Raw genomic sequence first — 15203 nt, 5'->3', positions numbered from 1 at the left:
GTGCTACCGCTTGGCGGGTAAGGACCCACCGGCTGGCTTGCGGGCCCATTCTACCAGGGGTATGCCTGCATCTACTGCCCTGCAGAGGGGTGTTCCTATTCGCAACATCTGTGATGCAGCCACCTGGGCTTCAGTACATACATTTGTACGTCACTATTCCCTCGATTCCATCCGAGCACAGGATCTGGCCTTTGGCAAGGCGGTCCTTTGCTCTGCTATTTGATTGGCTATTCTAAATTTTGATTCTAAATTCTTTCCCTCCTCCTTGCTCTGGTACTGCTTTGGGAGCCTGTCATAGATATGGAATACGTCGGAGGACCCAATCCCCTCGAAGAACAAGTTACTTTCTTACCTGGTAACGTTCTTTCGATGGGATGGTCCGACGACGTATTCCATATCGCTCCCGCCCTGCCTTCCCCGCTGCAGAATTTCTTTGCGATTGCAGCTTACGTTCCGCAAGGCTTTGTGTCTGACTGGCAGTTGGCTAGTGTCACACGTTCTGGGGGAAAAAACTACAACTGAGGCTACGGGCGTCGTGCGTCCTACTTATCACATCGGTTGACGTTGGAGGAGGTCCTCGACGATGACGCATCGACGCAGGACGCAGACGCCGAAAAAAGTTTCCGAAGCAACACAGCTGTGGTGATTACATGTCATAGATATGGAATACGTCGTCAGACCATCCCATCGAAAGAACGTTACCAGGTAAGAAAGTAACTTGTTCTTCTCCAGCATGGGGTCTGGCATGGATTCACATGCTCATGAATATTCCCCGTCGTCAGGCTGGGAATCCTCGGTAAAGAAAAAATCAGTATCAGTTTCGTTTCTGATCTGTCTTTCATAGTAGTAACCAATCACTGATCTCTGCGTCATACTGACCACAGCCAATGACTGCCCTCTACCTAAGCCCCGCCTCTGGCAGCCATCTTCAGATTTTTACCGCACGTTCAAGTGTTGGGATCCTCGTGCTATTGCTCTCGAGCGTTAGTGCTATTTTTTCACGTTTTTTCTCAAAAAACGTCTATTTTTCGGTCAAAAGAGCCTCAAGCTCCACCGTTTCTTCATCCGATCAACGGGGACCTGTGTCGGATTCGTCTACGCCCCTCAAGGGTAAGATTTTGTCGAGCCACGCTTTTGGGGGACTCCAGAAGTTTCTCAGGCCCATCTCGGACATGGCCCAGGAGAAGGGAAGCTCGACGCCCGGAAAGCTGTTCAGGGTCTGCCCTGGATGCCAGCTTCAGAATGTCTTTAAGGAGGACGAACACTCCCTTTGTCTTTACTGCCTACATGAGGACAAGACGCACGTGGAGAAGGACTGTGCGTTTTGCAGCAATATGTCAGAGCGGACCATGAAGGACCGCCATCAACGTCTCGCTAACTGGCTGGAAGGGAAGAGCCCGTCAGGCGAGAAGAAGAAGTCGTCCGAGCGGTCTTCTAAGACCTTTGAGGACACCCCGGCGACGGGGGTCCAACACAAGGCCAAGCACCGCGAGTCCGCTGGCACCGGGAGCGCCGAACAGTCGGGCTTTACGGGTGCCAGACAGGGCGCATCCTCCCCGGCGCCATAAACCACGAGCCAACGCTCTGGTTCGGGTAAGAGGAAGGCCGAGCTCCCGGCAAAGCTCTTGGAGAGACCCCGGTCGAGCTCGAAGGCCCCATCAGAGGGGGATCGAGGCAGTGACCCTCCCCCCAAGGAGAAGGCGGTGAGCGCACCTAAGGTGGTGAAAGCCTTAATCCATCCGGCCAAGGCCTCTATCGAGACAGTCGCGGCGGCCCTGGCTCAGCCTGTGGAGGCTACACCAGTGGTGGCGACCTCGGGGCTCAGTCTCCCTGCCACCACGGAGGGAGTCCTCTTTTATGCCCATCGACAGGACCCCCGTAAAACCTCCGACGGAGAAGAAAAAGGGGGGGCAGGAGGTCGTCGTGGATTCGGCCTCAACCTCTGAGGAAGAGCTGATCGAAGTCTTAAGCCACGGCGTTGGCGTGGAAGAAGACCAGCCCGTCGGGCAGGACCCCGACGCAGGAGACGATAACGTCAACCAGTGCCGCAAGACACCTCGGTGGCCACTTTGTTGGCTATACAGTCCTTATGCTCGGAGATAAGGACGAGACTGCCGTTACCACCAGCCGAGGAACCGCTCCCGACGGGGGACCCGGAGCCAGGCCCTTCTGGGAGCCCTCCCCCTAAGAGAAGGATTCATCCTCCACCTCCTTTTCAGCCATCGCGCCCTGTTCAGCCCTCCTCCCCGTCCACGACTCGTGGGGATGATACGGGGACTGACTCGGCCGCGACGGGTACGGACGACAAGGTTTACGACGAGGATCTGCCGTCGTCCCCTCCCACCCGGGCTTCCCCGCCCGACGAGATTGGATCGTTTCACTCCATGATCGCCAGGGCATCCGAGCTTTTCCAGCTCTGCCCGGAAGAGAAGAAGGAAGGTTTCCTTTATCAACGGCGCGAGGCCAAGAGGAAGACGGTCCTCTCTGTACCTCTACTGGACAGTATTTGGGATGAGGGCTTCACCCTCCTCAAGAACCCATCCACGACGCCGGCTAGAAGGGATCGGTACGAGAAGAAGTACCGGGTCCCGGACGCGGCCCCCTTGTGCCTTCGGGCACAGCCGACCCCGGACTCGGCCGTCTCCGCGGCGGCCAGGAAGAAAGCGGGGGGGCGCGGCCTCTACGTCGACCTCCCCGCCGGACGGCGAGGGGAAGAAATTAGATACGATGGGACGCAGAGTCATCTCGTCTGCAGCGACGACGATTAAGGCGGCCAACGCCTTGGCTATCGTAGCCCGCTACGACAGCGAGTTGTGGTACAAACTGGCCCCCCTGCTGGACTTTCTACCGGACGACAAGAGGGCAGAAGCCCTAGAGATCTTGCATGAAGGAGAGGTGGTGTCGGACCACGCCATTACGATTGCGACGGACATCGCTGACACTGGATTTCGCCAGTTGGGCAACGGCGTGTTCCTTAGGCGGCGTGGTTGGCTCAAGGCTACTGACTTCCGTCAGGACGTGCAGACCAGAGTCTTGGACATGCCGTTCGACGGAAACAACCTGTTTGGGGAAAACAGTGGACGATTCCCTTCAAGGCAGACACGGAGACGGCCCGGGCTCTTGGGGTTCTCCAGCAACGGCGGCCGCCCTTTCGGAGCGGCAGAGGCAAACAGGGTGCCTCCAAAGGTTCCGGCGGCGGATTTTCCACCTACCGTCAAGCGGCCCGTTCGTTGTCGCAGGAAGCTTACAGGGGACGAGGCAAGTCAGGCGGACCCCGCCGTCGTCGCCAAGGAGGACAAGGCGGCGAAGCCTCGTCGAAGCAGGACTGAACCGGCCGTGGGGTCGGGCCCCCACCGAAGCACCCCGGTGGGAGGCCGGCTGGCGAGCTTCGTCAGCGTGTGGGAGTCCATCTCCACCGACCGTTGGGTGCTGGACGCCCTAGCTCGGGGTCACGTGCTCGAGTTTCTAAAGAGGTGCCCGCGCGCCCCCCCCTGTGGCCAGGAAAGAACATCACGTCCCTCATCTTCTCTTGGAGGTAAAGGCGATGCTAAAGAAGGGCGCCATCGAGCTCGTCCCAAAGAGGCTTCGGGGCTCTGGAGTTTACTCAAGATACTTCCTTGTGAAGAAGAAGACGGGAGGATGGCGTCCCATCCTGGACCTACGACGACTGAACAAATTCATCAAGGCACAGAAGTTCCGGATGGTCACCCTCCAACACGTTCTGGGTCAGCTGGAGGAGGGCGATTTCCTGTCGTCGTTGGATTTGGAGGATGCCTACTTCCATATTCCCATCCTAAAGGGACACCGAAGGTTTCTCAGGTTCGTGGTCCAAGGGCGTCACTACCAGTTCAGAACCCTTCCCTTTGGATTGAGGTCGGCACCCAGGGTGTTCACCAAGTGCCTCGCACCAGTGGCGGCGCAGCTGCGCCGAGAGGGGATCCACGTCTACCCCTACCTGGACGACTGGCTCATCCGAGCGAAGACGAAGGAGCTCGCCGTGGAGCACACGGCAAGGACCGTCAAACTTCTCACGGACCTGGGATTCTCCATAAAGTACGCCAAGTCCCACCTGGTGCCCGCGCAAAACGCACTGTTTCTGGGAGCGAAGCTCGACAGTGTCGCCTCTGGCCTCTCCGTCGGAGGAAAGGACGAGGGCCATCTTGGGCAAGGTGCAGCGGATGCTGGTTGCGGACGCGGCCAGGGTGAGGTCCATCAAGTCCCTCCTCGGAATGATGTCTTCTTGCATTTACCTCATCCGCCTGTGCAGGCTCCGGATGCGCCCGTTGCAGGAGTTGCTGTACGCGCGCTGGATCCAGACGACGGGCAGCTTCGAGGAGAGGATCACACTCGACGAGAGTTTCCGACGAGTGATCCGGTGGTGGGGCACCCGCGCGCATCTGACTGCGGGCATGGACTTCCAGACCCCCGGCCACCAGGAGACAGTGACCACGGATGCCTCCCTGGAAGGGTGGGGAGCGCACACCGAAAATCTGCACGCGAGAGGCCTTTGGCTCCCGACAGAGAAGTCCCTCCATATCAACGTCCTGGAGCTCCGTGCAGTGTTTTGGGCCCTCAGGTCCTTTCTTCCGTCCCTCAAGGGCAAGGTGGTGAGGATCTTCACCGACGACACCACCACCATGTTCTACATCAGGAAACAGGGCGGAACCAGGTCCCCAGCCCTGTCCATGAAGGCGCAGGATCTGTGGCATTGGGCCGTCGCCCAAGGGATGTTTCTGGTGCCGTTCCATCTGGCAGGGATAAAAAACCATCGCCGACTCACTCAGCAGGGAGCTGCGCTCGTGCCACGAGTGGGAACTACGACAGGATCTAGTGGACCGCCTCTTCCGACGGTGGGGCACACCCCAGATCGATCTGTTGGCGACGGCGACGAACTCCAAGTGCCGGAGGTTCGCCAGTAGGTTTCCCCAGCCGAGGAGCATGGGCGATGCTTTCTCGTTCCCCTGGGAGGGCCTGTTTCTATACGCGTTCCCTCCATTGCCATTGCTGATCCGGCTCATCAACCAGCTCAAGAGGTCACGGTGCAGGATGATCCTCGTCGCACCTGCGTGGCCGAGGCAGATATGGTTCCCGGACCTTCTGGACTTGTCAGCGTCCCCGTCAATCAAGCTGCCAGTGGACGCGGATCTTCTCTCCAGGGAAGGAGGCGCCATCCTCCATCACGACCCGAAGTCGCTGAACTTGCAGGCCTGGCTCCTGCAGCGTTAGAGTTTGGAGGATATGACATACTGGCCGACTGCAGAGAGGTTCTTGCAAAGGCCAGGGCGTCCTCAACTCTTAAATTCTACGGACACAAATTGAAGAGGTTCTCTGTCTGGTGCCATGCACAGAAGATTAACCCTCTACGGATTACGGCTCCCCAAGTACTGCCGTGCCTACTGACGCTGGCCAAAGCTGGACTGGCGCACGCGTCCATCAAGATTCATCTTGCTGCGATCTCCCGATACACCAGAACCACGGGGCGGACGTCTTTGTGGTCTCATCGTCTGGTGAAAGAGTTCATGAAGGGACTGTTCAGATCGTTCCCGCCGGTGAAGGCTCCGGCCCCGGCGTGGGAGCTCAACGTGGTGCTGACCAAGCTCATGGGACCTCCGTTCGAGCCTCTGCACTCGGCTCCGTTGAAGTTCTTGTCGTGGAAAACAGTGTTTCTTGTGGCCATCACCTCCGCACGACGGGTGGGAGAGATCCAGGCCCTTTCCTGCAAGGCCCCGTACTTGACTTTTCACGACACGAGGGTAGTGCTCAGGACGCACCCCTCCTTCATGCCCAAGGTGCCGTCGGACTTCCACCTCAACGAACCCTTGGTGTTGCCTGTTTTCTTGCCGTCGCCTTCGTCGCCGGCTGAAAGGACTTTGCACTCGCTGGATGTGGCTAGAGCGCTGAAGTTCTACGTGGACCGCACGAAGTGTTTTCGGAAGACGTCACAACTCTTTGTGAACTTTGGACCTGTCAATCAGGGGAAGGCTCTCTCGAAGGCTTCCATTTCCGGATGGCTCTCCGGCTGTATCATGTACTGTCATCGGTTGGCAAACTGACCGCTGCCTGGCCGTCTGAGAGCCCATTCCACCAGAGCGATCGCAGCTACCACGGCGTTCCCATCTGATGTGCCCTTGCTGGACATCTGCAGGGCTGCTACGTGGAGTTCGACGCGCACCTTCACGAAATTCTACTGCGTCGATCGGGATTCCAGGGAGGAGTCCAGGGTCGGCCAAGCAGTGCTGCGCAACCTGTTCGCCTAAGGTGAGCCTGGTGAGGAGGTAAGAATTGCTTAATGTTGAGCCTTTGCCACCTCCCGTGGTTGTGCATGTGTGTACTGCTATGTATTCTTTATTCGTGAGCATGTGAATCCATGCCAGACCCCATGCTGGAGAAGGAACAAGTTACTTACCTGTAACTGTTGTTCTCCAGCATGGGTCTGGCATGGATTCACATGCGAACCCTCCCGCCTACCCCTCTGCGGCTCTTCACTTGGTCATACTGCCACTTCTCTTGCTACCAAATCTGAAGATGGCTGCCAGAGGCAGGGCTTAGGTAGAGGGCAGTCATTGGCTGTGGTCAGTATGACGCAGAGATCAGTGATTGGTTACTACTACGAAAGACAGATCAGAAACGAAACTGATACTGATTTTTTCTTTACCGAGGATTCCCAGCCTGACGACAGGGAATATTCTTGAGCATGTGCATCCATGCCAGACCCATGCTCAGGCCGGGAATCCTCTGTAAAAGAAACACCAGTTTCACCATCACTTACAAACTGTCTTTCTCCTATAAACCAATCACTGAGCTCTGGGTCATACTACCCCCCCCCCACCCAATGACTGCCCTCTCCCTAAGCCCCCCACCCCTCTGCCCGCCATCTTCAGATTTTTACCGCACGTTCAAGTTTTGGGAGTCCTCGTGTTTTACTCCGTAGAATTTATTGGCGTTTTTGAGTTCATTCATAAAAATGTCCATTTTTTGTCTGAGCTCGTGTGCTCTTTCATGCTTTCAACCGGCAAGTGGGGACCCGTTTGTCGGCATTTTTCATCGCCCCTCAAGGGCTAGAATCATGAAGTTTTCTTTGAAGATTCCGGCCTACACCGCACACCTCACCATGTAGGAGGAGTAGTACAGAGGCGCTCTCTTAAAGCTCTGCTCAAGCTGCGGCCGAAGGAACGTGTTTGTGGAGGACAGACACTACCAGTTCCTCTACTGTCTCCACCCGGACCACAAGGAGGTGGAATTCGAGATTTGATGGGATTCACCAAACACTCCATGATGGAACGGCACAGCAGGTTGGCGGTGTGGCTCAATGCCAAGGCCTCTACCATGGGCGGCAAGCAGGGCCATGCCTCACTCAGGACCGGGTCCGAGAAGCGTGCTCATAGGTCCTTTGAGGTCACCCCATCCATGGGGGTCCAAGATAAGGCCAAGCTCCGCAAGTCAGTTTCAGTTGGGGTCGCCGCGATCAACATCACCATCTGCTTCAATCTGAAGCAATCGCTCATGCTCCTCCTCGAAAAGGAAGTCGGCTAACCCTGGGAAGCTGTGGGAGAAGCCGGAGAAGGCCAAGGCGCTGTGTAAGGTGACCAACCTGCCCTTGAAGGCACAGGTGGCACAGGAGAAATCGTCCACGTCAAACGAGCTTGTGGCAGTCTCCCTCTCGAAGGTGAAAGGGGCTGACCCGGTCCTGGGGCCCCGGTTACAGAGTGGACCTTCCTCCCAGGTGGGAGGCTTTGGCCAAGCCATTGGAGAAGACACCGGAGAAGACTATGCCAGCCCTGAGCCCAGCTGCGACCCCTCATGTTGCATAGAAGGGGGGGGGGCAGTGGAGGCCTCTACGGTGCTCCAAGGCACAGATATTTGTGTCGGACGACGAGGACATGGCGTCCGTTCACACAGTCGTATAGGACGTGGGGAATGACGACGATGATGGCGGCGGAAATGCAGAGTATGACAGTGAACCTGTCTTCAACTGCTCCGCCGTCCCCCTCGACGTAAGCGCTTGGCCCAGCAGGCCTGCTCCCCATCCACTTCCCAGAGATGTGATGCTGGACACCCAGTCCACTCTCCACACGCTGGTGTCCGAGATACAGAAGAGGAGGCCAACTGCATCCCCTTCCCTGGTGGCTCCGGGCCAACCGCCGGCGAGGAAAAGGCACCCCATGCTGCTTCATTAAGTCTCACATACCCTCCCCCCTAGGGATACAGGGACGGATACGTCGGGGACTGATACAGCGACGACAGATACGGACGACGGCAGAGCGTCCCCGCCACAGAGCGTCTCCACCGGACAAAGTGGTTTAATTCAACTCCATGGTTGCCCATGCGTTGGAGCTCTTCCAGCTGATGCCAGAAGACACCAAAAAGGAAGGGTTCCTGTTCCAGCGCCGAGAGGCTAAAAGGAAGAGCATTCTGGCACTGCCTCTCCTAGATGACGTTTGTCGTGAGGGCTTGGCGCTGATGAAGAATCCAGCCTCAGCCCGGGCGAAGAGAGACCAGTTGGAACAGTAGTACCGGGTGCCAGAGTCCGCACCCAAGTGCCTGCGATCGCAGCCTTCCCCAGACTCTCAAGCGACGGTGAGGAAGAAGTCCTCAAATCCATCTTCGTCAGCACCCGTTCCCCCAGACAGCGTGGGGAAGAAGTTGGACATGATGGGCCGAACAGTGATTTACTCTGCGGCAACAACGGTCGAGGCAACAAACACCTTTGCGGTCCTAGTCAGATGCCACAGGGAGCTGTGGTACAAGATGGCCCTGTTGCTAGAATTCCTCGCCGACGACAAGCGGGTTGAGGCTCTGGAGATCCTCCAGAAGGGTGAAGTGGCATCATGAAAGGGGCCCCTAGGGGACCCTGACGTCTATGGAAACAAGGCGAGTCACCACACACGATAGATACGCCAGACACGAGGTTGTATTCCCAAAGCTAGGGTTTATTGCAAAGCAAAAGTCTCAGTTGGCCAACTCGGTCTCACGCCCCGCGACGTGTATCTCTAGACCTCGAGGGACGCAAGAGTGAATTACGTACATCAGTTACATATATACAAAATGCATATCAAACAATCAGCTATGACATGTTTAACACCCCCCTTTTATTGGGTTTCTTTGAACTTGGTGTGATGATGGACATCTCCGACAACGATGACACCTTCAAACATCTATTCTAGTAACAATTTGCAATTTGTGAGTGCGAAGGCATCTTTCAGTTGTTGAATAGAACACAGCGCTTCTGTTCTTGGAAGCGAACTTCATACGGGGGAAGAGTTGCATTCCGGACCTTGCTATCTATTAGGTGCTATTCGTGTCCTGGGAGCCGACACGCTCTAGCGGACTCAGCAAAGGGAGTCCGTAAGAAAAGCATAATTCAAGCCTTTAGCGGTATTAATCTAACATATTCTACCATATAACGAGACTGGCTGGCAGCTGCGAAATGATTAAATGCCCTGCAGCTCTGCTTCAAGGCTACATTCGGGAGGGAGCCGAGCATTCTTCCTGGTGCTGCCTAAGTTCGTGTTTCAACAAACTCTTGTTATCCTCTCAGCCCTGCGGCCTTGTTCTTTTTACGTACAGACAACAATGTTTTACAGTCGAGCAGTGTAAGCAGAAAATATACTGCGAAGCAATAGGAACAGAAAGCAATGAGCAATGGTTAGAAAACAAAATGGCGATTCTTGTTATATCAAAATGGCCGTTCATTGGCAAACTCGAAAACCTATATTCTGTCATATCGTGCATGAGAGGGTTGGCCCACGGCCACCAAAATACATTTGCGGTCACAAAGTAGAGGTATCCATTTTTCTAGACTGACGAACCCTCCTTTGGCCGTATGCCAAACTTCTCATCTATTCATTGAAACCTCCTCTAGTGATGATGAGTCTGAAGTACTTATGTCTGAATTTTGCATGCTATCGTAAACATAGTCTTCATCAATATCTATTGCCATCAACTCTTTTACTGCTCTCATCTCATTTGGGTCTGGGTCAGTTCGACCATGAGGTTGTTTTCTTTGTCATCATATGCATACATCCTTCCGTACATCCCTCAGTTACCTCAGCGCAAACTATGGGTAGACAATGTATACAACAACAACACGTTAGGAATATTCCAAACACCACTACTAATATTGAGATCAACTTCCATCCCCAAGAACGTAGTATTCCCCTAAACCAAGATCCTATTCCCCAGCTCCCTTCTACAGTAGAGAGTTCAGAGCTTAGGACGTGCATTTTCTTTATTGCTTCAAAGATCGTGGGGAAATAGTCATCGACATAAACGCAACACGCTGATCTCACTATTTTGGAAATTCCCCCACGATCAACCAGGATCACATCGAGAGCCATTCTATTTTGCAGTGTCATTAACCTGATTCCTCTTTCTTCCAACGTCATGTTAAATAGTATGTCTGTTGTTTGTTGTATTTTTGTAGGATTCTGGACAGTTGCCTTATATTATAGGAGTTCACTATCTGCCCTAAGAATGGAATGAATGATTTTGCTACATCAGTTGCTAATAAAACACCCTCGTCAGTCCTTTTGACTCTAGTTCTGGATAATCTGGCCATGGCTGCTGTTTCTAAGAGGAATACTCCTGGGAACAGTAGACCTAGGTAACATGTACCTCCCCAGTTTCTGGGCAACCAAGGATATGCTTTCTCTCCACATATAAAATAAACTGGATCACCTACATATACTGGTTCCATTTCCCATTTTAATACCACTGTATTCATGCAACCAGTATATGTTCCCACTGAAAAAGAGCCTTTCTTTTTTAGACAAAAAGGGACAGTTCTTGGGCAATAATTCACTGTGTAAGATGGGGGAATTGCAGCTTTGTCCCCTTCTGTTCTTACACGAAACGTCATTACAGATGTTTTTTCTAGTGGGGACAATCTATCTCTACTATTTTGTCGTGTTATTGTTGGTGTATTTTTCCTCGTGGGCTCTAGGGCTATTACTTGTGCTTTATGAAAAATGGAACAACCCACTGGCTTTATTATTATCTCCTCAAACTCATTCATGTTGGTTCTGTCTAATTGACCCGTATTACTCTCATTCCATTTCCCTTAGAACATTGCACCTAAAGATGCACTACATGCGGAACTTAATGGTAGTGGCTGCACATACCACCCTATTCCTTTCCCAGCATGCTGTGGTAAATGGGCACATACCCAGCAATTTGTTTTCTTCAGAATTGCATGTCATGTTCATGATTAATAGCAAAGTATTATTTCCAAAACCTTCCCTGTGTCTTTCTTCCATTGGGGGCAGGGTATAAGTGATCAGCTGAACCGGGCTTTCAGTAGTGGATATATTAATTATTGGTAAAAACATTTCTAATGGGTGTATTGTTTCCGCCCACCATAATATTAGGGTTGTCGATATTGGTGCTATACCATTTCGCCGCCACTTTCTCACCACCCCATCCCCCTTTGGCTGACTCACACCCTCACACAGCACTCTCCATGCACCACTGTGCTATATCTGATACTCTTGATGTTCTTGCCCCTGTCAAGAGGATCTGCTTGAAGCCCAAAGCCAAGTGGTACGACTCAGACCTAGTCAGCCTCAAACGCAAGTGCATGGTGGCTGAGAGGAAATGGCGTGCTTCCGGTACATCCTCTGACAAACTGGCATGCTGCCTGCTCCAAAGGCAATACAGGCTCTCTGTCTGCACCAAGAAGAGAGCTCGCATCGAAGCCTGCATCTCTGCGGCATCTAACAACTCGGCCAAACTCTTTAAAATCTGCAAGGAACTGGCCAATCCTGCTGCAGTCTCTACCTCTCCTATCCCCTCCCTGGTCCTCTGCCAGGCAGAGCACTATCTCTCACGAGTGGGAGTTGGCTCAGGAAGTCCTTCAGGAGATCTTCGCCCTTTGGGGAACCCCGCAAGTGGATCTCTTTGCCACCAGTGTCAAGCGGAAGTGCAAGAGATTCTGCTCTAGTGAATTTCCTCCAAGCGGAGCCTTAGGAGACGCGTTTGTAGTGGATTGGTCATTCCCACTGCTGTACGCGTTTCCTCCAGTCCCTGTCATTCCTCAAGTGTTGCGGAGGTTCGGTTCCCACATGATCCTTGTTGCTCTGGATTGGTCCAGGAGAGCGTGGTACCCGGACCTGCTAGAAATGTCAATCTGCCCTCCATGCCGTCTTCCCTACCGAGAGTATCTGCTCTCTGGAGGGAGGATGGGAGGGAGGTCATGTTCTCCATCCAGAGGTCAAGACTCTCAACCTTCACGCTTGGTATCTGAAAGGTTGAAGTATAAGGATTGGGACCTCTCGGATGATGTGATGGAGGTGTTGCTTTCGGCCAGGCGGCCTGCAACAAAATCCCTGTACCTTTTGGCGTAAATTCTGCGACTAGTGCAGGGGTCACAATGTTGATGCTTTTCAGTGCTCCATTCCTATGGTTTTGTCTTATTTTATTTGGTCCACAGGGGCCTTCAAGTGGGTACCATTGAGGGTTACCTGGCGGCGCTTTCTATTATTAAGCGCTTGTCTGAAGAATCTTCTTACTTTAAGAAATTGAGAAATCAAAGGAATCTTAAAGGACTGACTGTGTTCCCGCAGTCCCCTTTCCAGGTGCCGGTTTGTGATTTAAATTTGGTTTTGAAATTTCTCATGGGTGCTCCGTTTGAACTTTTGCACTCTTGTCCTTTGAGATTGTCCTTCAAGACTGTGTTCTTGGTTGCAGTTACTTCTGCTCACAGAGTGAGTGAATTGCATGCACTATCCTCTAAGCCACCATTTAATGTGTTCCACAAGGACAGGGTTGTACTGCAGGTACGTCCTTCCTTCATTCCTAAGGTAGTAGCTGAATTTCATTTGAGTCAGAAGGTGGTTCTGCCATCTTTATACACGCCTCCTCATCCTGGTAAGGAAGAGCAGCGACTCCATCGGTTGGATCCTAGGAGAGCTCTGAGCTTTTACATTTCTAGGATGTCCAGGGTCGGAGTGGACGATCAACTCTTTGTAGGATATGCTGGACACCGATTGGGCCATACTTACCAAACAGACCTTGTCCAGGTGGATTATCCTCACCATGATGGAGTGTTAATGATTGGCGGGTAAGGACCCTCTGTTACGGAGAATTCTCTTCTATGGCTAATTTCCCTAACCTATAGAGTCGCCCAGCAGCTTTGCTGGATTTGAGGGGTTTATTTTATTCTCCTGCTAAGAGTGAGACCCTTTTTTCCCACTCTTAGACATATTGCTAGTGTGTATTTCAGGCTAACTTGTGTGCTTATGGTCTGAGGTTTTTATCACCCTCATAGGAATATTCTTTTACATGCGTGGTACACAGCACCCTCCGTGCCGTACCACAGATGTGTCGTAGCGACCCCCAAACATAGACCCCATACCCTGGGACTGACTACTGTCTCCCAAGGCATGTAAAGTCCCTATTGACTTTACTAGTCAAATCTTATTAACCAAACCAGTACAACCCATCATAATATAGTGGTACTGGGAAGGGTTAATAGTTTTTCCCTAATGTTCATTTTCGAGGGGGTACCGTACAGTCCCTCTCAAGTTTCTGGCTGGTGGCAGTGGTTACTACCGTAAATATTCGACCGCGAATATTTTCCTATGGGATTTTCCCATTTGTTCGAGGCTACCACTTTTACTGACAGCCTCTAACATACCGCTGGTTTATTTTAATATTAACTTTACTTTGGTAGGTTTTTATTACCAGAACTTTGATTTAATTTCTTTCTCGTGTCTTTCTCTATAGTCCTAACCCAGCTCGGGGATCCTTTGTTCGTCCTTTTGGCGGGCTTCTGCACAGAAGCCCTCTTCTCAGCGCCACGGAGTCTGGGGTAGACAGGATGTGTGGGAGGGGAAATGGGCACCCTGGACAGGGTTGCCTACGCAACCCAAGTCGCACTCTGCCCTGATAGGCTGGGGGGGGGGGTTCTCCCGCCAGGAGAGCCACCCCACTGTGTGAGTGACAGCTAGGCTGTATGAACGGGGGTCTTGCTGCATAAATGCAGGGTCCTGAGGACTGGAGGACAAGACGTCGCCACTGGAACTAAGAAGCCGAAGAGGAGAGAAGCTGAAGACATCTGCAACGACTGAACCACCGGTGAAGCCCTGCTGCAGATCCTCACCACTTTTCTCCAACGACTCGAGAAGATCTTCACCTGCAAGAGTCTTCTTCCCTTGAGTTGATGGGGCCAACCAGTTTGCCAATCGCCTTCCAGGACCTTCCTTGGTCAAATCGCCAGTGCCAAGCACTAGGAGACCGGATAGCCATGCACCCGGACTGCGATTTTAAAGGAGCGTACCTTTTATTCGTTTGGCAGCACCGCGGCTGGTTTCATCCCTGGGCAGTGCAGGAACTCGAACCTTCCTCCATGACGAGAGCCGCTTTTCCTCTGCTGCATCTCCCGAACTGCAGAAACTGCCAGGAACTACTGCCACCGCAGGAGCTTCTTCCACTTTTAAGGTACATTGTTTCGCCAGGCCCCCCTTTTCGTTGGGTACTGCTAAAGGTGTTTTAAATACTTTACTTACCTCTTGGGTTGGCCGCCCCTATCATCTAACATTGTCTTTCACCTTCTGCAACCGCCTTTTCGAATCGTTTAACAAAGACTTGACTGCAGCGACAAGAACATTTTGCTCCTGGGCACTTTGCCCTGTAACACTGACTCTGGCACAGGCCTATTGACTCTGGCTAAATCTGTTACAACTGCCTTCTTTAGATTGATTCTCACCTAGAAATCTGTTTGTGCACCTAACTCTGATAACCACCCTTTTCTTCCCTCTTTTTAAACTTGTGAAGTGCCATTTTGCCCGGTTTTCACCTCCGTATTCTACTTGCTAAAGTACTGCCTTGCTTAACTTGTTCACAATCTTCTGGGGAAGTGTTGCTGGTGTGTTTAAGAGTATATTCCTGTATGACTTGTCCTTTCCCTCCCTTTTGAGAAATTGAGTGCCATTTCTGCTTGGTTTATACTGCGCCGTTTTGCTCAGTTTTCACTCTTGCTCAAACTTGTCTACAATTTAAATAGGGAGTTTTGTATACTTTCCTTGACTGATTTAACTTGCTTTTATAATAGCGATTTGTGTGTGAACATCAGAGTGAGTAAAATATTTATTCTTTTTGATACCAAGCTTTGGTCAGTGTTTCCTTGGTCCATAGTGCTGTAGTCCTAATGTGTAAACCCTGATTACTGCTCATCTCCCTCTTGAGATAAGTCTGACTGCTTAGTC

General features: G+C 52.4%; 1 protein-coding gene across 1 annotated transcript in view; it reads left to right on the top strand.

The window, feature by feature from the left end:
- Positions 1-15203, top strand: part of SMG1 (SMG1 nonsense mediated mRNA decay associated PI3K related kinase) — a 2768248-nt gene that overhangs the window by 1194969 nt on the left and 1558076 nt on the right. The gene's annotated exons all lie outside the window — the stretch shown is intronic.

This window comes from Ambystoma mexicanum, chromosome 2q (genome assembly GCF_040938575.1).
Source record: "Ambystoma mexicanum isolate Mex_15411 chromosome 2q, UKY_AmexF1_1, whole genome shotgun sequence".
NCBI classification, from domain to species: domain Eukaryota; kingdom Metazoa; phylum Chordata; class Amphibia; order Caudata; family Ambystomatidae; genus Ambystoma; species Ambystoma mexicanum.
The sequence above is the reverse complement of the archived record's forward strand: the minus strand, read 5'-3'. Positions and strand labels throughout refer to the sequence as shown.